The 13,771-nt window shown below is 33.9% G+C and overlaps 1 pseudogene; it reads left to right on the top strand.

Annotated features, from left to right (window-relative positions):
• The first annotated feature begins 9,544 nt into the window (after positions 1-9,544).
• LOC117624360 lies at positions 9,545-11,093 on the top strand (annotated as a pseudogene).
• Positions 11,094-13,771: the final 2,678 nt, after the last annotated feature.

Genomic DNA, 13,771 nt, shown 5'->3' with positions numbered 1-13,771 from the left:
TAATTTAGTCGAGTTAAGAAAAAACTAGATGTTATCCATATCCATCCCGGATAGCCTTCCAGATTCAAATGAAGACACCACACAAGAAGTCATTAAAAAAAATAAAGTTAGACCATTTTCAACAAAGAAATTATGTGGAAGTTTCTTTAAAACCTTGTATCATTATGTTGGAGATATTGACCTGATGATAAAGCATAATCTCTCATTAATACTTGAATGCTTAATCTGAAAGAAAGAAAAGAAAAGAAACAAGAAAACACAAACAAGATTAAAGAAAAGACAAAATCCAAAATCTTACTTTGTAATTTCCTCGTCTTTCCAAATCCAAATCGAAATCCAAACGCCACTCAAATCCGTTAGAAAGTTTCTGATTGTTTATTTCATTTCATACTACATACAAAGATAACAACAGCTTGAGTAAAAAAGAAAAAAATTGATACTTTAAATTAGATGCTCCATTTCAAACCATAGACACTCCTCTAACGTGAGCTTGATTAGGGACAAAACCACATGAATTAAAGAGTTATTTCACCATAATGTTCTTTTTAGTCATTGTACACAACTCACAACACTTTCACACAAAAATTTACCGAACACTCAAAAACTTATTATTGTACCAACATCACTTTTAATAAAAAGTTGCCAAAAGCCAAACTACTTACTTTCACAACTGATTTCTCTCACAGCAAATCTGGCTGTAATTATTTTCACATCACAACAATGCCAAACTAGCTTTGTTTTAGATCCTTATTTCAATTCCTACTTGGTTTAGGATTCCTATTTTAATCTTATTTCCTACCCACTATAAATAAGGCTTTAAGGAAGTCATATTATTATTTGTGGCTAGAGAGTGTCTATGAGTGTGGTTACGAACCAAATTACAAATGAGTGTGAGGAATTGCTAACAATTCACTATAGAAGTACAAGAGAAAAAATAATTTCAAACACTCCGAAGTTTTCTTTCTACTAACTAGCCAGGTGATGTTGAGGGATTAAGCCTTCTTCAATTATACACCAAGCGAAGAAGAACCATTGCTAAATGAAGCGAGGAAATTACATAATATTACAAATGAAACTAAGCTCTAGTGATCTCCATGTGCCCAAAAATGAAACCCGATCCAATATATCTTCGTGGTTTAATGAATATGGCGCTTTGCTTGAAAAAGGACTTGCACACTCAAATATCTTTTATATGCAGAGAGCTTCCATTAAAGGATTCCTTAAATAAGTTATTTGAGGGACACCTTTGTAGGGCCTACTTCACATTGTATTTCACTAATGAAGAATAAGGCCATGGAGTGGAAAACAATTTGAATCTTTATTCTGATTGCTTGATAACGTTTAATTGGTTTAATTATGAAAAATACTGTATACCCACTAAAATATCATTTACTCGTCTGTTTGTTCTGGGCACTAAATTCTGTTGGGTATCTATGTTTTTAGGCTTATTATCACAAAACGTCCTTAAGGTTTACGAAACTATCAGATTGCATCCTTAATGTTTTTTTGTGTCACTTATGGTCCTCAAGGTTAGTATGTGCAATTACAAATGGTCCCTGCCGTTAGGTTCTGTCAAAAATTCTGTTAGTTTGCTGACTTGGCATACATATATATCACAAAACATCCCTGAGGTTTACACACTTATCACAAATGGTCCCTATAAATTTTTTTTATTTAAAATTCATAAAATTTTGGTTTTCTTTTTAAAATTATTTATAAATGAAAAAATCATTTATAGAAGGATTTTAATCTTGAGGACCATTTATGAACCCTAAACCTTTAGTTTTTTTTCATTTTAAAATTTTATGAATTTTAAATTATTTTTTAAAAACTTCATTAGTTTGTTGATGTGGCATATATATGGAGCCAACATCTACAATAATATAGTGTCACATGTATTTAAAATTTAATATATTTTTAAAAATAATTATAATTCATAAAATTTTAAAAAGAAAACAAAAATGTTATGAATTTTAAATTAAAAAAATTAAAAAATTTCATAAGGACCATTTGTGAAAGGTCTGTGAACCTCAAGGATGTTTTGTGATATACATATATGCCACGTCAGCAAACTAACAGAGTTTTTGACGGAACCTAACGGTATGGACCATTTGTGATCATGCATACTAACCTTGAGGACCACGAACGACAAAAAAAAACATTAAGGATGCAATCTGATAGTTTCATAAACCTTAGGGAAGTTTTGTGATAATAAGCCTTGTTTTTAACGTAGACTTTGCCTTCAATTTATTTGATTCCTACAGGGAAAACTTTTGCAGAAGAAGCTACTGGTCCACATGGTTCTTCATCCACAAACTTAGACAATTTAGTGAATCAAGTGCTATTGAGAAAAAGTTAAGATGTTTCCATAAGAATATTGATGTTATTAATTATCATTTCCATTGCCATTGTCTCAAATAATCAACTCTCTGGCAATATATATGTACTACTGGTCTGTAACCGTGATGCATACTATATCTAGAATTTTTTTCTGATTAAGGTTTCACTACGCTTCAGGCCTTCAACTCTAAAGTCTTATTGGAGAATCGGCTAATATTTAATTATTTTTTATACGTATTTCCTTTTTATTGTGTTTTATACATATTTAATTGGATTACTACTCTCAAAGAAGATTATTCTTAAATATTATATTCAATAAATTACTATTCATGTGTCATTTGGTTTACATTTGTTATATTAAATCAATACTCACCAATTCTTTAAAGTGTGAGATAATTAGTCACAAATAATGGTGACTAGTAACCAAAGTCATTGACCACCCATTCAAATGTCACTAAAACTATTTTGTTGCTATAAAAATGTGACTAATGCTTTCTTTTTTTGTAGTGTATCCATAGAGAGAGAGAGAGAGAGAGAGAGATGATGACGATGAAATTCTTAAAAGAGATATAGAACTTAGCTTGTATTTTCTTAACTTGGAGAAATGCTTTGGAATCGAGGTAGGAGTTTCTTGGTGACCTTTTATAAAGATTGATCTAATTAAATTTCGTGAACACTATATCATGCATCATATTATTATTTGATTATTATGGATATTGGGTGTTTAAGTGTTGTTAATTATCATCATATTATTTTATTAATATTGACATAATCATATGTTATCGGTGATGGCTGGAATTCTTGGGTTGATAAAGAAAGTATGGAAAAGGGGGTAATGGGAAGGATCTTTTGTGTAGTTGAGTCTAACTCTTGGCAGGTACCAGGTCTCAAAGATCCCGTAGTTCACATGGTTTTTATTCGGTGATTCAGGACTGGCGACAGGGAGTTAGACAAGATGACTAACGAAAGGGGAATTATGGGATGATTGAAATGGGTGTTAGTTCATATAAATGGGCATTCGGGACCAAGTTGTATAAGCATGTATGGGACGTGCAGGTCTGCTTGTGCAGTTATATGAATTAACGGGAGTAGATGAAGAGTATTCATTCATGCATTATTATTAATAATGTGATATTTGGCTGTGTGATTGCATGTCACTTAATTTAGTTATATCAATCTACTGTGGTAAGGTCTCATGTCCCTACTGAGCGGTGGTTGTTCATCCCTCACCCTGTTTAATTTTTCAGATGAATTAGTAGGCAAGACAAGGACTAAACTAGTTGAGGCTGAATTAGATGAGAGTGATAGAGCTTTATTTTTTTAATTTTAAAGTTGTAAGATTTTGGGAGCTATTTTTATAAGAAAAGTTTATTTTATGTTTCGGCTTCTTTTTATTCTATTTTACTTTTTATTTTCTCATGCACTGGGCACGGGGTTTCCACTGACCCCTAGGTCTGAGGTGTGACATAATGGTATCAGAGCTTTAGGGATTAGACACTCTTGGGAACTGTGGTATAGTATTACTACAAAGTAAATTTGAACTGGTGAAGTAAGTTAGTGACCTAACTTTTCAGGAGCATGTCTCTTTTTATGATTAAGTGTAGTTTACGTAATAATTGTTTAGTATTGTTTTATATATGTAGGTTTAATTTGGTAGAAATATTTGGTAAAGGTATTATTAAGATAGCTAGAGTAGATGGGCAACGTGACAATGATAAGAATGGTAGCATGAGGGTAATACTAACCATTTCAGGATATGGCCTATGCAATACGTGAAACAAATCAACAAAACCAAGAACCCCATCAAGAAATTCAAGGTGCTCAAACAATGAGTGTTAAAGGAGAAAGATGAATGAACAAAGAGTTCTAGGAAATCTGAAAGTGGCTATTACTTCTACCTATTTGGGAGGAGCAAGGAGACCAGAATAACTCACTCAAGGACATGTGTGTGCTATTGGACAAGTGACAAAGCAAAATGAACCTACTATGATAGAAGGTACATTTCTAGTTTACAACTCATGGGCTAAGATATTGTTTGACCCCGGTGCTACAAATTCATTCATATCTATTTCGTTTGCATTTATTCTTGGATTAGAATATGAATTTATGAAATCTTCATTAATGGTTGGATCTCCATTGGGTAAATGTGTCGAAGTTAATAAGGTGTGTAGATCTTGCATAATAGGGATATCATATCATAAACTTGTTGTTGACCTAATGATATTGGAATTAATGGAGTATGATGTAATATTGGGGATGGACTTGACCCAATTTAAAGCTATTCTTGATTGTGGTAGAAAGATGGTGACTATAACTCTTAGCGAGGGAAAACATTTAGTTTCTATGGAAGTAGGAATACTCACATCAATCTTGGATAATGGAAATTGTAATTATTTGAGATCGATTGCTCACATGGTCACTGAGGATCTAAGTAATACCAAGCTTGAGCTTATCCCAATAGTGAAAGATTTCGGTGATGTTTTCCCAGAAGAATTATATGGAATCCCCCTAGAAATTGAGTTTTTCTATAGATATTTATCCTGGCATGTCGCCTATATCTATACCTCCACATTGAATGGCACCAGCAGAGTTGAAGGAACTCAAAATACAACTTCAAGAACTTGAAAGTAAAGGTTTTATTCGTCCTAGTACCTTACCATGGGGGTTTTTTCTCCATTCTTTGTGAAGAAAAGTGATGGAAGTCTTAGGATGTGTTTTGTTGCAATTGAAATGACATGAAAAGAATTATCTGACACACAATCTAGAATTGGCAGCCATTGTTCACACACTGAAAATATGGAGATATTATTTGTAGGGGAACGTTTTGAACTCTTTTTGGATCATAAGAGTTTGAAGTATTTATTGACTTAGAAAGAGTTGAATTTAAGACAAAAGCGATGGATGGAATACCTGGGAGATTATGATTTTGACTTACATTATCATCCAGGAAAGGCTAATGTGGTAACAGATGCTTTAAGTCAAAATCCTCAAGGAATTGTAGCAAGTTTGTATGATCAAAGGTGGAAGATGGTGGAGTCTCTTTACGATTTTGACTTATATATAGGTGGGCATGAGGATTGTGCATATCTATGTAATTTGGTAACTCACCCCACTTTGATTGGAAGAATAATTGAGGCACAAGAATTGGATTCTATGTCTGACGACATTCGAACTAAGATTACAACTGGAAAGACACAAGAAGGATGGAGTATCCACACAAGCAGTGGATTAAGATATTTGAATAAGTTATATGTACCAAATATTTCTGATATAAGAAATGAAGTTCTCAGAGAAAGTCATCATTCTCCTATACAATTCATCCTAGAAGGACAAAGAGGTATTGTGATTTTAGACGTAATTTTTGGTGGAGTAGTATGAAGGGAGGTGTAGAAAAATTTGTAGCAAAGTGTCTAACATGTTAGCTGGTGAAAACTGAATATCAGAAACCGTCAAGTCCATTACAGCAATTACCAATAGTAGAATGGAAATGAGAACATATAACAATGGATTTTGTTACAGGTTTACCTAAATATCCAAAAGGACGTGATGTAGTATGGATTATGGTGGCTCGTTTGACCAAATCTGCACATTTCATACCAGTCAAATCAACGAATTCCACTAAAAATCTTGGAAAGCTTTACGTTAGAGATATAGTAAGATTACATGGAATTCCTATTTTGATTGTATCGGATAGAGATTCCAAGTTTACTTCTAAAATTTGGGGAAGCTTACAGAAAGTGTTAGGTACGCAACTAAATTTGGTACTGCTTTTTATCCCCAAACTTATGGACAATTGGAGAGAACTATTCAAATTCTAGAGGACATGTTGAGAGCATGTATTCTAGATCTGGGGGAAAGTTGGGAAGATCATTTAGTGGTGGTAGAGTTTGCCTACAACAACTATCAACCTAGCATTCATATACCACCTTATGAAGCTTTATATTGAAGACCTTGTCAATCACCTGTGTGTTGGACTGAAGTAGGAGAAACTGTATGGCTAGGACCTGATTTGGTACAAGAGACAACCGAAAGGATTAAAGTTATCAAGCAACATCTTTTCACTGCTCAAAGTTGACAAAAGAACTATGTAGACCGAAGAAGGAAAACATTAAGTTTTGACGTGGGTGATTATGTATTTCTTAAACTCTCACTGCTAAGTGGAGTAAAAAAAGGTTTGGGAAGAGTAGAAAATTATCACCAAGTTTGTTGGACCATTTGGAAATCTTAGAAAGGATGGGTGAAGTAGCTTATAAGTCAGCATTACCACCTCAATTGTCGAATGTACATGATGTTTTCCTTGTTTCTATGCTTCGAAAGTATGAGCCTGATCCAATCCATTTTCTAAATTGAGGAGAGCTCAATTTAGATGAGGAACTGTCATTTGAAGAAAGATCGCGCAGATTTTGGATTCTAAGGAACAAGTGTTACGTACGAAAATAATACCATTGGTCAAAGTTCTTTGGGTACATGGGAATACATTGGAAGCATGGGAATTAGAAACTGAAATGTGTAAGAAGTACCCATAAATTTTTCCCTTATTCCAGTAAGTTTTTCTTTTTAAATTTCGAGGACGAAATTTCTTTAAGGAGAGTAGATTGTGAGAGTCCGTTTCTTAGATGTTCATTAAAGAAAAATAAATGTTATTATATATTCTTAAGTAATTATCTTGCTAAGAAGGAAATGTCTATTTATAATTATTTTACGTTTATAATACCATTTCAATAGTTATGTGTATATTATTTCATTAAATATTTATATATACATATGTTCTTTTGAATAAAAAGGGTTAAATTATAAATTTGTTCATTATTTCTTGGGATGCCATTAGATGGTTATTGGGTGCTTTATATACATATATATTAATAACATGGATTAAGAGTTTAGACCTGGTATCCTTACATTGTTTTCTTGGAGACAAAGACTGTTTCTCTCTTATCTTAATTTGGATGCTGGATGTGCCTTTTTCCATTAAATTAGTTGATGCATTACCATGCATTTGGACAGCTCATGCTTACAATTTGGTGAATAAGTTTATCTTAGCTTGAGGTGGAGTTTATAATTTCAATAGGTGTCACAGCCTTTGGAAATAAATCTCCTGGCGTTGACATAGCAACTTATAAAAAAGAGTGGCAACCAAGTTATCTTTTTGTATAGATAAGACAATGGGCTTTGTTATTTTCCTCTCCATTGTTATCGCCATCTCACCACCTAGGCCTATAAATAGGAGTGTTAATGAAAGGAACATATATCATGCAACATGAGAGAGAGAAAGAGAGAGAGAGAGAGATATGATGATGTTGATGAAATTCTTGGAAGAGATTAGGATATATAGCTTGTATTTTCTTAACTTGGAGAAATGTTTTGGAATCGAGGTAGGGTTTTTTAGTGACCTTTTACAAAGATTGATCTAATTAAATTTCGTGAGTACTATATTATGCATGATATTATTATTTGATTATTATTGATATTGGGGTTTAAGTGTTGTTAATTATCATCATATTATTTTATTCAGATTGACATATGATCATATGTTATCGGTGATCGCTGGAATTCTTGGGTTGATAAAGAAAGTAAGAAAAAGAGGGTAATGGGAAGGATCTTTTGTGTAGTTGAGTCTAACTCTTGGCAGGTACCAGGTCTCAAGGATCCCGCAGTGCACATGGTTTTCATTGGGTGATTCGGGACTGGCGACAGGGAGTTAGACAAGATGACTAACGAAAGGGGAATTATGAGATGATTGAAATGGGAGATAGTTCATATAAATGGGCATTCGGGGCCAAGTGGTATAAGCATGGTATGAGACGTGCAGGTCTGCTTGTGTAGTTATATGAATTAATGGGAGTAGATGAGGAGCATTCATTCATGCATTATTATTAAAAATGTGATATTTAGCTGTGTGATTACATGTCACTTAATTTAGTTATATCAATCTACTGTGGTGAGGTTTCATGTCCCTACAGAGCGGTGGTTTCTCATCCCTCACCCTGTTTAATTTTTCAGATGAATTAGTGGGCAAGAGAAGGACTAAACCAGTTGAGGCTGAACTACATGAGAGTGATAGAGCTTTATTTTTTTTAATCGTAAAGTTTTAAGATTTTGGGAGTAATTTTTATAAGAAAAGTTTATTTTATGTTTCGACTTCTTTTTATTCTATTTTACCTTTTATTTTCTCATACACTGGGCACGGGGTTTCCACTGACCCCCGGGTCCGGGGCATGACAAGGGTTAATCGTTTTATTCGTTCTTGAACTTAGACCCAATTTGTATTTGAGTCCCTCAATTTCCAAAATTGTTCCCATGTTCCTTTAACTTCACTTTTGTTACGACAAATGACCTTGCCATCAATTTTGTGAACTTTTTCTGTTAAATGCAGGGGCAAAATGGTATTTTTATAAAAAAATAAAAAAATAATCGAATCTTTAAAATAACAATAAAATCAAATCAAATAAAAAACCAACAAAAAAAAAAAATCAAATTTGGGGAGAGTAGAAATCGGGATAGAGGGGGAGAGAAAGAGTTTAATTTTAATTTTTTATTCATATTTTTTAATCAATTTAATACAAAATGAGGAGAACTAACCCCCCTCTTCTTCTCTTTTTATTCACTACATGCCGTGCAAAGAGAAGAACTAAATGAGGTTAGGTTATTCAAATTGGGTGAGCTAGGATTTTATTTTTTTGGCTAGAAAAAACAAGCCACCTGGGTTGCCAAACTAAAGGAACGTCCGTGGGTGAGCTAGGATTTTATTTTTTTGGCTTAAAAAAAGAAGCCACCTGGGCTATAGACTAGGTTTGCCAAACTAAAGGTATGTCTGTGGGTGGGCTAGGATTTTATTTTTTCGACTGGAAAAAGAAATAGGTTTGCCAAACTAAAGGTCCGTCCCTATTTCCACTTCAACCCATTTACAATCAAACTATTTTATGACTAAAACACTTCACATTAATGATAATTTTATTAAACTAAAACACAGTTTTATGAGTCTACTTGTGGAGAAAAACTTAGTTGCAACGGGATAACACTATTTTGGTATCCATGTTTCATAAAAGTCTTTCTTCTACTTATGACTATGGTTGCAGCCTGCAATATTCTTAAAATAAAAAAGTAAAAAAATAAAAAAAGTAGCTATTCTGAAGGACATTACCTCACTTTTGCTGTATAAATACTCTGCATTTGCAAGCACTGCAATGCATACACAAAAGCTAAGATGGATTCCAGAGAAGTAGCAACTAAGCCACATGCTGTTTGCATTCCATTCCCTTATCAAAGCCATATAAAGGCAATGCTTAAATTTGCAAAGCTCCTCCACCACAGAGGTTTTCATATAACCTTTGTTAACACAGAGTTCAATCACAAGCGCTTTCTTAAATCTCAAGGACCCAATTCCCTTGATGGCTTGCCTGATTTTCAATTCGAAGCCTTCTCGGATAGCCTTCCGGATTCAGATGAAGATGCCACACCAGATGCCATCTTGCTTTGTGAATCCATCAGAAAACAACATTTCTTGGCTCCCTTTCATGCCCTCCTTACAAAACTCAACAATGATGCCATATCAACATCCAGCAATCCTCCTGTGACTTGCATAGTTTCAGATGGTTTCATGTCCGCGTTCACAATCACAGCTGCTGAAGAAATCGGAGTCCCTATAGTGCTGTTCTACACTATAGCTGCCTGCAGCTTCATGGGATTTAAACAACTTCGCGCTGTGGTCGAAAAAGGACTTTTTCCACTCAAAGGTGAAATATATAACTATGAATTAAAAGCAATTGTTGTTTCTAAACATGCAAATGAAATGTTTCTTCAATTGAATTTCATTTGTCTGTTGCAGATGAGAGCTGTTTCAAAAATGGCTATCTGGACACCGTAATAGATTGGATCCCAGGAATGAGAGATATCCGTTTAAGGGATCTCCCTACCTTTGTGCGAAACACAAATCTGGATGACACCGGATTTAACTTCATCATGGAAGAAACCGAAAGAGCTCATGAAGCTTCAGCAGTTGTTCTTCATACTTTTGATGCCTTGGAGGCAGATGTTTTGGAAGCTCTCTCGTCTATGCTTCCCCATGTGTACACCGTTGGCCCTCTTCAATTGCATCTCAATCAGATACCAGAACACCCTTTGAAAATGGGATACAGTCCATGGAAAGAAGAAACTGAATGCCTCGAGTGGCTAAACACCAAGGCACCAAACTCAGTTGTCTATGTGAATTTCGGCAGTATAGCAGTCGTGACACCAGAACAGCTTGTGGAGTTTGGGTGGGGACTTGCAAATAGCAAGCTTCCATTCTTTTGGGTAATTAGACCTGATCTAGTTGTTGGAGAATCCGCTATTTTGCCGCCTGAGTTTGTCGCTGAAACTAAGGAAAGAAGTCTAATAGCTGGGTGGTGCCCACAAGAGCAAGTCCTCAACCACCCCTCAGTTGGAGGATTTTTAATGCACAGCGGTTGGAATTCAACAGTTGAGAGCCTTACTGCAGGAATTCCTATGCTCTGTTGGCCATTCTTCGGGGACCAGCAAATGGACTGTCGCTATACTTGCAATGAATGGGGAATTGGCATGGAGATTAGTGATGATGCGAAGAGGGAAGAGGTAGAGAAGCTTATCAAAGAGTTAATGGAGGGAGAGAAGGTAAGAAGATGAAAAATAAGGTCATGGAGTGGAAGAAACTTGCAGAAGAAGCTACTGGTCCACATGGTTCTTCATCCACAAACTTAGACAATTTAGTGAATGAAGTGCTATTGAGAAAAAGTTAAGATGTTTCCATAAGAATATTGATGTTATTAATTATCATTTCCATTGCCATTGTCTCAAATAATCAACTATGTGGCAATATATATGTAATACTGGTATGTAACCATGATGCGTGCTATATCTAGAAATTTATTCTGATTAAGGTTTTACTACGCTTCAGGCCTTCAACTCTAAAGTCTTATCATTTTTCAGGCAATTGTGCACTAACCATAATGCATTATATTAATAATATTTTAAATCAATAGATTAAAAATATAAAGTTATACCTTTTTCCACAAATACCCCTGAGCGTAATGAGTTAACGGATATTCGTAAATTGACACGACACGACACGATAGCTTAACAGGTCAACACGATATCAACATGACACGATAACTTAGACCTGAATACTGAATTTTTCGTGCGAATTCGTGTCATGTTAATGGGTCGTGCACAATATTGCCACCTCTAAACTTAGATAATTTAGTCGAGTTAAGAAAAAACTAGATGTTATCCATATCCATCCCGGATAGCCTTCCAGATTCAAATGAAGACACCACACAAGAAGTCATTAAAAAAAATAAAGTTAGACCATTTTCAACAAAGAAATTATGTGGAAGTTTCTTTAAAACCTTGTATCATTATGTTGGAGATATTGACCTGATGATAAAGCATAATCTCTCATTAATACTTGAATGCTCAATCTGAAAGAAAGAAAAGAAAAGAAACAAGAAAACACAAACAAGATTAAAGAAAAGACAAAATCCAAAATCTTACTTTGTAATTTCCTCATCTTTGCAAATCCAAATCGAAATCCAAACGCCACTCAAATCCGTTAGAAAGTTTCTGATTGTCTATTTAATTTCATACTACATACAAAAGATAACAACAGCTTGAGTAAAAAAGAAAAAAATTGATACTTTAAATTAGATGCTCCATTTCAAACCATAGACACTCCTCTAACGTGAGCTCAATTAGGGACAAAACCACATGAATTAAGGAGTTATTTCACCATAATGTTCTTTTTAGTGATTGTACACAACTCACAACACTTTCACACAAAAATTTACCAAACACTCAAAAACTTATTATTGTACCGACATCACTTTTAATAAAAAGTTGCCAAAAGCCAAACTACTTACTTTCACAACTGTCTCTCATAGCAAATCTGACTGTAATTATTTTCACATCACAACAATGACAAACTAGCTTTGTTTTAGATCCTTATTTCAATTCCTACTTGGTTTAGGATTCCTATTTTAATCTTATTTCCTACCCACTATAAATAAGGCTTTAAGGAAGTCATATTATTATTTGTGGCTAGAGAGTGTCTATGAGTGTGGTTACGAACCAAATTACAAATGAGTGTGAGGAATTGCTAACAATTCACTATAGAAGTACAAGAGAAAAAATAATTTCAAACACTCCGAAGTTTTCTTTCTACTAACTAGCCAGGTGATGTTGAGGGATTAAGCCTTCTTCAATTATACACCAAGCGAAGAAGAACCATTGCTAAATGAAGCGAGGAAATTACATAATATTACAAATGAAACTAAGCTCTAGTGATCTCCATGTGCCCAAAAATGAAACCCGATCCAATATATCTTCGTGGTTTAATGAATATGGCGCTTTGCTTGAAAAAGGACTTGCACACTCAAATATCTTTTATATGCAGAGAGCTTCCATTAAAGGATTCCTTAAATAAGTTATTTGAGGGACACCTTTGTAGGGCCTACTTCACATTGTATTTCACTAATGAAGAATAAGGCCATGGAGTGGAAAACAATTTGAATCTTTATTCTGATTGCTTGATAACGTTTAATTGGTTTAATTATGAAAAATACTGTATACCCACTAAAATATCATTTACTCGTCTGTTTGTTCTGGGCACTAAATTCTGTTGGGTATCTATGTTTTTAGGCTTATTATCACAAAACGTCCTTAAGGTTTACGAAACTATCAGATTGCATCCTTAATGTTTTTTTGTGTCACTTATGGTCCTCAAGGTTAGTATGTGCAATTACAAATGGTCCCTGCCGTTAGGTTCTGTCAAAAATTCTGTTAGTTTGCTGACTTGGCATACATATATATCACAAAACATCCCTGAGGTTTACACACTTATCACAAATGGTCCCTATGAATTTTTTTTATTTTTTTATTTAAAATTCGTAAAATTTTGTTTTTCTTTTTAAAATTATTTATAAATGAAAAAAATCATTTATAGAAGGATTTTAATCTTGAGGACCATTTATGAACCCTAAACCTTTAGTTTTTTTTTTTTTCATTTTTAAATTTTATGAATTTTAAATTATTTTTTAAAAACTTCATTAGTTTGTTGATGGCATATATATGGAGCCCACATCTACAATAATATAGTGTCACATGTATTAATTATAATTCATAAAATTTTAAAAAGAAAACAAAAATGTTATGAATTTTAAATTAAAAAAATTAAAAAATTTCATAAGGACCATTTGTGAAAGGTCTGTGAACCTCAAGGATGTTTTGTGATATACATATATGCCACGTCAGCAAACTAACAGAGTTTTTGACGGAACCTAACGGTATGGACCATTTGTGATCATGCATACTAACCTTGAGGACCACGAACGACAAAAAAAAACATTAAGGATGCAATCTGATAGTTTCATAAACCTTAGGGAAGTTTTGTGATAATAAGCCTTGTTTTTAACGTAGACTT

Source organism: Prunus dulcis, chromosome 4 (assembly GCF_902201215.1).
Source record: "Prunus dulcis chromosome 4, ALMONDv2, whole genome shotgun sequence".
NCBI classification, from domain to species: Eukaryota; Viridiplantae; Streptophyta; class Magnoliopsida; order Rosales; family Rosaceae; genus Prunus; species Prunus dulcis.
This window is presented reverse-complemented; position numbering and strand designations above follow the sequence as displayed.